This window comes from Condylura cristata, unplaced genomic scaffold (assembly GCF_000260355.1).
Source record: "Condylura cristata isolate star-nosed mole 26May11 unplaced genomic scaffold, ConCri1.0 scaffold00017, whole genome shotgun sequence".
NCBI lineage: Eukaryota > Metazoa > Chordata > Mammalia > Eulipotyphla > Talpidae > Condylura > Condylura cristata.
This window is the reverse complement of record NW_004567118.1, coordinates 21,528,860-21,538,866: the sequence shown is the minus strand read 5'-3', so window position 1 is coordinate 21,538,866 and position 10,007 is coordinate 21,528,860. Positions and strand designations below refer to the sequence as shown.

At 57.0% G+C, this 10,007-nt stretch overlaps 1 protein-coding gene across 2 annotated transcripts in view; it reads left to right on the top strand.

Annotated features, from left to right (window-relative positions):
- SREBF1 (sterol regulatory element binding transcription factor 1) overlaps positions 1-10,007 on the top strand; it is a 20,634-nt gene that overhangs the window by 570 nt on the left and 10,057 nt on the right. The window lies entirely within an intron of this gene.

Genomic DNA, 10,007 nt, shown 5'->3' with positions numbered 1-10,007 from the left:
CCCGGCGCCGCGAGGCCCCGCCCCTGCCGTGACGTCAGCGCGGGGTTACTCGCGGTCATTCCCTCCGGCCGCAGAGTTCAGTTTAGCGCCGGAACTCCTGCGCCGGCGCGCCGCGCCCTCCCGCCCATGCCCTCGCAGGGTCCAATTCTTGCCTGCTGAGGTGATCTCATGGGTGTTCACCTATTGGGTACCAGTTGCCCTGGTCGGCACGGGTGGTTCAGACCAACGTGGGTTCCCCCTTTACCTGCAAGCATAATAACGAATACTGGGTTGCTCTGGTGAGCTCCAGAGCTGATTTTGGGTAGAGTGTGGGGTGAGCCCTCCCTTGGCAGACTTTTGATCTGAGAGTCTGTCCTGTGACCAAATGAGAAGGTTGTTTTCCAGGCTGAGAACTTGTCAGCCAGGACAAGAACTGGAACAGAGTAAGGCAGCCAGCTTGCTTAAATCTGTTCAAGCATCGCTCAGGTTCTAAAGAGAAGGGGTTTGGGGCTGGGGGGGGGGGGGAGCCGGTACCAGTTAGGAGGCTGTAGGTCACTTTGTAGACAGGCAAACTGAGGCCCCCAGCAAACTGTCCTCCATGGTTGCTGTGCAGTTTTAGCAACATTTGCTGATCTGCATGTAGTTGGTGGAGGAAGCGGCCTCAGACCACCCAAATCTGAGCAAGCTCGTCCATGGAGTCCGTGGCCACTCTGGATCTGGTAGAATAGACACGTCTGGGCCGCCCGCTCCTGCTGGACTGCTGTCTTACAGAAAGGTCCAGTAGATTGTCACTAGCTTAACTTTTCCCCCCTGAGGCCAGGGTATGGGAGAACCTGAGAAGAAAGACCCTGATTGTGGGGCTTTTCAAAGGAGCCTTCAGCCTTTCATCTGAGGCTGACTCACTGGGCCCAGTGAGAGCAGTGGAAGGCACCAAGACCAAACAGCGAGGTCCTCCTTGAAGCTCCCACTTGAATCTGGACACTGCTCACTCGTTTTGCCATCCTGCCCAGTCCCTGTCACTCCCAGAGCCTCAGTTTCCCCCTCTGCATATTTTCATTTTCTGGGGAGTTAGGGCTACTGAATCTGAGCAGGTGTATCCGAGCCACAGGTGTGACTTGGTCAGAGGTCTCAGTGCCAGGCATGGGCAGCATTGGGGTGGGGGCAGCTGGGGATCAGACTAAGCCCCAACTCTTGTCTGTGAGAAAGAGGACAACGGAGACCTGTTGCTGGGTGGGTAAAGGGGGTCCCCAGGAAAAGGGGAGGCTCCAGGCTCCCTGCCCCACTCAAAGGAAGGAGGCGCTGAGCAGGGAGGAGAAGCCAGAGAGGAAACTGAGAAAGGAAGGAGGAAAGAGCAGAGCCAGAGGAGGCCTGAGGAGGCACGTGGAGAGAGACATGTGATGAAACTGCGCCGGCTTCTTGGTCCTGGACTGGTTGAAACAGACGTGGGTGAGGACTCACGGGGACAGTAACAATGGCAGCGTTATCTTGATTTTGCTCTTTTCCTCCCAGACTCATCTGGCTGTCTCTGATCCCTCTCTATAGGGAGACAGGAGAGGTCTGCCTTGCCATCTAACTCCTGCTGCCAGGGCTGCTGGTAACCACAGAGTTCTGAGACTTAACCCTTGTGCCGCCAGGGAGGCCCTTGATCCACTTTTTAAAAATTTTCTTGGGGCCTCATTTACCTATCAGAACATTTAACCATTTTTCAGTGTACAGTTCAGTGAGTTTTAGTACATTTACTTATTTGTGTGACCGTCCCCAATCACAGAACATTTCATCACCCCAGTAAGATCCCTCATATGCTCATTCACCACTGCTCAGCCCTGGGCCACCCCTACTCTGTACTTTCGTTAGAGGAGGGTCTGCCGGCTCACAGCAGATCGTAACCACGATGTTGTTTTATGTCAACAGCTGGACGGTGACCAGGTTCCCTGGCTTGGCCACCCTGTCCCTATGGGCCGGCGTTGTTTTGTTCTCATGAACTCACCGCAGTGGACACCCGCGGCCAATCTTTGCTGGCTGGAGCTCATTTGGTTCCATTGTCCGAGGCTCTGGATGGATACTGCTGCTCAGAGGCCTGGCCTGCTTCCACCCTGCTCCTAGAGATGGGTGCGAGGGCAGGTCTCCAGGTGGCCTAGAGAGTTTGAGAGGTGGGCCGGGTGGACTGGATTTGGGAGCAGTGAAGAGTCTTGTGGGACTGGAGCAGGGTTGTCCCATGCTTGGGTGGTGTGTCAGGAGTTCCTTCTGGGACTGGGGTGGCTGGGGTGGCAGATCAAGGCACAGTTAGGGAACACTAACACAGTGCTTATGTCAGACACTGCAAAACATTGAGTCATCCCAACAACCCCAAGTGGGTGGACTTAACGATCATTTTACAGACAAGTGTCTTGAGGCACAGAGAGGTCAAGTGACTTAGCCGAGGCCATACAGCTAGAACATGGCAGAACCAGGATTCACCTCAGGCTGCTAGCCCCAGAGCCTATGCTCTTAGCTCCTAACTGTTCTGTGAGTAAGGGTGAGTGAGGGCAATAGAGCAGAGAACCCAGAAGGCAGTTTCATGTGGGGTTATGCCAGGGTTTGGGAGTGGGTCATAGCGCAATCAAGGGGCCATGTGACCACCGACCACCGTCCCTCCCAAGCCGAGAGTGACCTTTGAAGTGTGAGACTGAGGTTGGCACCAGGGGGCCAGTCAGACCTTGAGCCCCAACGGAACCTGCCACCTGTCTCTGCCAAACCTCTGTCATGTGAATGAGTTTGGGGTAGAGATGCTGCCACGAGTCCTTGATCCCGTGGGTGAAGGCGCTGCAGGGCTCCAGGGCACTCGCCCTCCTGTGGGCCGTCTCCCCCCGGCTCCCGTCTTGCTCAGAGCTTCAGGGCCCGAGCAGCTGTGGGCGGAGGCGAGAGCAGACTGTACTATCTGGGATTATCGGTAAGCCCGTAGAAGTCCGCACTTACCCACGGAGGATTACTTTATCAGGGAACATGCACAAGCTTCTGGTGCAGAGGAGACCAATAGCGACACACGGCTGTGGGGTTGGGAGGGATCTCGACATCCACCAGGGCGCTGGGCCTGACGGGGGGGGGGGGGGGGGGGGGGGGGGGGGGGGGGGGGGGGGGGGGGGGTTTGCCCTGGGGGACAGGTGACCCAAGGCCTTTGGCGGCTGCCCCCCTTCTCTCCTCTCCCTGGTGTCTCCCCGTTCCCTGTGCCTGCCATACCCTGGTGTCTGCCAAGCCCCCTGGATCTTGCTCCCTCTCACTCTCCCCTCCTCCTTTGCCTCCCGTCTGCCCCCACAGAGCTTTCTCCTGCCTTGGGGGCCTCCCGCAATGCCTAAATCAATGACAGGAGGCCTTTGCACTGACGTTTAGCCACGTGTTCTCTGGGCCCAGCCCTAGTGGACAGGACACATTGGGGGCCACTGTGCCCCCATGGCATCTCGTGCCCATCCCCTCACACCCCTTAGAACACTTAAGGTTACTTACTGCTGGGCCCTCCCTGGTGGCACAACGGGTAAGGACGCAGCACTGCAAGCTGGCCGCAGCCGCCTCAGTGCGAGTTGGATCCCCGCCCTGGAGGTGACCACATGGCGCGGGAGACCTCTCCTGACCCGCCCGCTGCTCCCCTCGGCGTGTACTTCATAGATCTGCCTGTTCTGTTCCCCACTCTTGTCACTGTGAATCCTCTCACCGCCCCCGCACCTCTGGCCTGTACCCCAGTTCTGTAAGCATAAATAAATCTTTAAAAAAAAAAAAAGACTACTTACTGCCCAGCTCGCAGCTGAGGCCACAGACCTCACCAGTTCCCAAACCATCCATGACTCCCCAGGCCCCCCAAGATAAAGTTCCCTTGTCTCAGCATTCAGGACCTGTAGGTTTGCCAGACCCGCCCCTCCCATGCATGGCTTTCCGTCCACCAACATCCACTCCTCAGACATGTCCTCTATGCCAGATGCTGCCTGGAGGTACCCCGAGCAGTCCCCGGGGTAAAGCCTGCCAGAGGCCACTCCTATTAGGTTTCCCTTCCTGTTGCTGTTTCTGCCCCTTGGCATCTGGCCTGCCCACCAGGGCATCAGAAAGGCCTCCCATTGTGGCCAGGAAATGCTGTTTTTCCTGAGGAAAGTGCTCTGTCCTCTGAACTGCAGGGCCTGCCGGGAGGGCAGGTGGTGGAGGCTGCAAGATGTGCTCCCCTGAGCCAGGGCCCTGCTCCCAGGGTCTGAGTGCACAGGTGTGGGAGAGGGAGAGGTGTGAGCTGGGAGGGGGTCCAGGGTGGCAGGTGGGCAATGGCTGACGGTTATCTCCTGCCCTATGGTCACCTTGCTGAACACAAACATCCGGAGTGACCTGGTCAGCCCAAGGCGGGGGTCACGACCCTGGGAACAGCCAGGTGGAAGTGACTGACTGCTCAGAGGAAGTGTCTCCTGCCAGCCACAGGGCCCTTTGACCTCTGGACCTAACAGGACAGCATGTGTGTAAGACACACGTGGTCCACAGAGCTGGTATGTCAGGGGTGGGAGAGCCTACAAGTGGACTTGAGGACCCTTGGGAGGTGGTCTTTGAGGCTGGTTACAGATGTGAGCTTCCTCTGCTGGGTTTGGGGCTTAGTGGGAGTTGGGGCAGGGCAGGGGGTCCATTCTGCCTGGGTTTGGTGACGTGGAGAGGCCTACCCTAACAAGAGCCAAGTGACTCCACCAGCTATCTCCCACCAAGCCTTGTCCCTCACAGGCACACCCTCCCCTATCCCTTCAGGACTCTGGGGTCCCCATTCTCCCTGCAGTTGGATGACTTTGGTTAGGGAGTCTTTGTGTCCTAACTTCCCTGACAAGTGGCTTAACTTCCCTGACTTTCAGTCTTCGTGGAGGTAATGGGAATAACAATAGAAGCAACTTGGAGTTGTGGAGAATCAGATGAATTCATTAGGCTGAGGACATGAGCAGTACATGGCACATACAGGCCTTCAGCCAGTGCTGTGTTACTGTTGTCATCATTCATAGCATCTAACCAGGACCTGTCAACCTTTTAGCTGAACAAATTTTAGCCACAGTTATCTGAGGAATCTGTGTTGGAAAGTTCTAGGATATCTGGGACTATGGGTCTGACATTCAGTTCAGTAGTTCTGGGTCTCTGGATGGGAGACAAGGTAAGATGGAGCAAGGCTGGGAGGGAATCCCCCAACCCCCACCTCATCCCTGGGGAACGGGCACGCTGTCCTAAGCCGCTATAAAAGACAAGAGTCTAGAACTGGAAGGAATCTAGGCAATGCCAGTCACCTCCTTGTCCTCTGTACTGATGAATACTGGAGGTGCTGAGATACTTCACCAAAGCCCTCTGCCCACCCAGCCTTTCCTGGCCCAGGCCCAGTGCTGCTGAAGGATGAGGAGCTGGAGACTCGTGAGAAGTGGCAGGGAGGTTATTTCCAGGCAGAAGAATCTAATGAAGAAGCAGGGTGCACACTTCTGCGCTGAGTCTCGGCCACAGTTAATAGTTCACTGCACAAAACACCTCAAAGCAGCCTCAGAAATGCAAATTGAAGCACCTTTGAGGTTCCCATCACACAGCTCTTGGGACAAACAAAGCATGCAAAAGTAAATAAAAATGATAAAACCCAGTGCTGCCGATGCTGGGAGGAAAAGGGGCAGCTCAGCAGCTCTAAAACACGCTGCCTTTGAACCAGCACACCCACTGCAGGGCAAGGGGCTGCCAGGCAGCACCCTGAAAGGGAGAAGTAGACATGATTTATATAGAGAAATGCACAGCACCACTATTTAGACGGGGAACAATTGCTCATCATAGAGAACTACCCCAAGTTGCCACCGCTTCAGGCCAATGGGTTGTTTGCAGCTCCCAGAATAATAAGTGTGTTCTCCGAATCCCCACCAAGGAAAAGGTGTGTGAATTTGCGCCGACAGCCGTCTTGTTTAACGGCCTTACCAGTTCTGTTCACAGTCACCCGGTCCAGATGACTGGGAGCTGGTGTGTGGAGGGGCATAGACCAGGGGGTGAGCTGGGATCGTAACATCAGAGCAAGTTTGCTTTTTAAAGATTTATTTATTTATGCATAGAAGAGCTGGGGTGCAGGCCAGAGGTGGAGGGGGTGAGAGGATTCACCAGAGACAGAGTGGTGAGCAGAACAGATGGATCTACTGAAATACACCGCTGAGCGGAGCAGTGGGAAGGACAGGGCCGTTCCCTGGGGAGCATCGAACTCATACTGCAGTGGTGCAGTAGCGTCATAGTGCTGCGCTTTAACTCCTTGTCCCACCAGGGAGGCCCCAGAGCAAGTTTTGCAGGGGGGTGAGAGGTTGCTAGGTGGACGAAGGATAGTGGAAAGGCATCCCTGGCAGAGGAAAGGGCCCCCGCAAAGGCACAGAAGCATTAAATAGTTCGATAAGTTCAGAAAGCAGACAAGGTCGGCAAGAGCTCAGGCAGAGGCAGGCATGAGGGGGCTGGCGGTCTGTGTGACCCTGACCCGGGTCCCTTCTGTGTTCAGCCCTGTGCTGAGTAATCCTGGGGTCAACAGAGCTGGTTTTAGGCCTCAGCCCTGCCTCTCAGGGCTCCTAGCCAAGACCTGGTCTCTAGTGCTATTGAGCTAGGAAGGCACTGAGTGGAGGCAAGACCAGAGTGGAGCCGTGAAGCACTCCTTACTGCTTCCTCTCCACTCTTGCACACAGCACACCCTTCCTGAGATAAGGGGTGACAGCAAAGTGGGCAAAGCCAGGCTGGAGCAGGGACTCACCTGCCCTGGGCAGGCTGGGCTTGATGGGTGTGAGTCTGAGCCCCAGATTCTTCACGTGGCAGCTGTGGGACCTTGGCCACATGGTCTCCCTCAGAGCCTTCGCTTCCTTGTCCATCCAGAAGCCCATACCCAGGTATACCTGGGGCTCAACCTGTTCCAGGAAGAGTCACACACACCTGTGCCCCCAGGGCAGCCCAGAGCGCACAAAGGGCAGCCTGTGCTCCTGCTTATCCATGAGCAGCTGAGGACACGCGAACCCACTGACCTGTGTCCTCGCGAGACCAGGAGGCACTGGTGGGAGCAGCAAGACAGGGCAGGCAGTGCAGTCCAGCTCCCTGCAGTGTTTTAGGGGTGCCCCACCCCGCCCGTCGAGCCTCCACCAGGCCGGCAGAGCAGGAATGCTGAGGGGTCCCACGGGCCTGTCCCATGTCGTCCCGTGTGGTCGGTGGCCTCGTGCCACTGACCGTGCCCCACGGAAGCGTGACCTTTGACCTGTGTCTCCCGGGGCAGTTTGTAAATACTGTACCTGCCCACTCCCTGGAGAATCGATGTCCTTGACTCAGGTGACCGACAAACCTGTGTTAGCATCCCAACTTTTTGGGTGTCTCATGACCGCTCCCCTCCCCACCTCCTCTGCTCCGGCCACACTGGCTTCCTTGTTGTTCAGCCATCACACCGAGCTCGCTCCCACCTCAGGGCCTTTGCCCTCGTGCCTCTGCCCAGGTCGCTCTTTCTCCCTCCTGGCCCATTCTGTCTCTTCCTTTAGGCCTCTACTCAGATGGCACTTCCTCATCAGACCTTCCCTGACCACCTCATCTACATCAGCCCCACACTTTTTATTTTGGCCCCTAGTTTTCTTCACAGAACTCATCACCACCTGCTCCCTCCTCCTCCCTGTACTTGCAGGCCATTGGTCTCCATCACTGGAACAAACTCCAGGAAGGGCAGACTTGGTGCTGTGTCCTTGTACCTCCAGGGCCTGGCTCAGGCATAGCCTGATACTGTCAGAGAGACAGGTGTGGGCTTTGTGTACTGAGCCATGTGGAGAAGGTGGTGAGCTCCCTGCCCCAGGAGGCAAGCAAGCAGACTTTGTTTGGAGTTCAAGCTCTTGTGCAGGTGGGATGGGCTGTAGGCTTCAGGGATGGCCAGAGCTGGGTTCTTGCAGTGTGGGGCCAGGATTTCCATGAGGGCCTCCCAGGATAAGCCTGTCAGAATAAAAGGCTGCCCCATCTCTGCCTTCAGGATGTTTGAAGGCGAGGCGGGAGGCGTTCAGGTTTCCTCTCTGGCCCTGACTCAGGAGAGGAGAAAGGAGGGGTCGAGGCTTGAGGAGAGGGTGTTGAGCATTGGAAAGGTGAGAGGTGGGCAAGGTGGACGCCAGGGAGCCCAGTCTATGCTACCGCCAGGACTGAAGCGGGGAGGGGTGTCCCTTAATTGTGTGCCCTGGGTGCCTCTGTTAGTCCTGGCCTAATTCTCCTGCTGGCAATGGTTCTGGGGTGCCACCCTCACCATGGAAAGTGTCGCAGCTGACTAATTCTACAGCCGTGGAGAGACTAACCTTTGTTGAGCCGTGGGTCCTTCCACACTTACTCTTCTCCAACCCCCCACCTCGGGCATCAGAGGTGGAGGTTCAGAGGGCACCACCTGCCTGGGGAGACACAGCAAGTGAGAGGCAGAGGGAAGATCTAGCCCCTAGGTTGGGGTGTGTGGAGGGGGCAAGGCAGTTGTAGGTGTGACCCTCGACCTCCCCTCTCCCCCCAATCTTACCCTGGGTTCCAACTTCTGTGGAATGGCTGGCCGATTGGGGTTCAGGGGAAAGTGAAACAGGGGGCTGGTCAGGCCAGGATTTTCAGGGGATAGGGATCCCCTTCCACATGGAGGGGCACCCAGGCCCCCTTGCTGCATCCAAGTTTCATTTGCATCCTCGTTCCTTCGCCTCCTGACTCCCGCTACCCTCGGGGGTCAGCAAGCGACTGGTCTTTCCTTCCCACCTCCTCAGTCAGCATGGGATGGGGCCACCAGCACAAAAATGTGAGGCATGGAAAACAGGGTGAAGTGGGTGAAGGGAAGAAAAGCCAGCAGGAAGAGAGGGACACGGCCTGGCACCCTCAGGGGTAACTGGCTCCGGCCTGACCTTGCTAAGTCTCAGGCAAGTCCTGCCACATTCTGGGCCCAAGACTGGGCGACGGGGCGAACAGAGTGAGGAAAGAACAGAGCTCTGGGGTGTCCTGCATTTTTCAGGTGAAATGAGAGTCAGTTTTGTTTTACTTTTGGGGGGGTACAGGGGTGATGTGTGAGCACCCACAGACTGAGAAGAGAGGAAAGCAGAGATTCCTTGACACCTTCTAGCTGCTGTAGAAAAGGGGGGAGCTGGGTTTGCGGAAGGAGAGCTCCTTGGGCTCCTGAGGAGGTAGTGCCTGTGGGGCCACCAGAGGCTCTTGTGCCCCAGCCCCCTGCTTGCCCAGGGACCCGCTGCGGTGGGAGGCTGGACAGTCTTGGTGACGGTCAGCCTGGCTGCTGACCGGGGACTGTTTGTGTTGAACTTTGATCTTTAACAGAAGGGGTGATAGGTATCTCCCCCCACCCCAAACCTGTCACCTTAGGGCCGACACCCTTCAGTCTTCACTGCCCTAGGGATCGGATTGCCTCTCTGCCTCAAGAGCCCTAAAGGGTCAGGCTTCACCTAGTGACCGTCGGGGTGGTTGTAGATGGGTGTGCGGGTGCACCCTGAGACCCGCACACCTCATCCCAGACCCAGGCAGTTCTGCAAAGGGAAGTCAGCACTGGGAGTGGGGAGAGCAGGCTTGAGAATTTCCAGATGCTTCGTTTGGGGTGGGCTTCATTTCTCGGCGTCGCCAGTGGCCTGGGGCCCGCCGGTGGAGAGGACACCAGGCTGGGGCTACCTAAGGAGAAGGAAGTCCCGGCAGCCGCCCCCAGGCAGTGTTGGCCTTAATGCTTTTTTAGGACGGCGCATGGGACACTTTGTCTCCCTTCTCCGGGCCATGCCAGAGAGCTGAGACTGTCCCATTTTCTCGAGGAGTGAACTGAAGCTGTCCAGACTCCCTGGACAGTGACTTAAAGCACAGAACTCTGTGATGTGGGCGGATCCATGCTCGAGCCCTCCCACTCCAGACCGCTGTCCCTAGTGGCAACAAAAGTGGCGGGAACTGGGGGGCGGGAAGGGGACAGCACGGTGACCGCCAGTAACCCCGGCAGACAGTGGCGCCGAGCGGGTTAAGGGCCAGCGCCCGCGAGTAACCCCGGCCCCATTCAGCGCCTGGGGTGAAACTCGAGCCCCGAC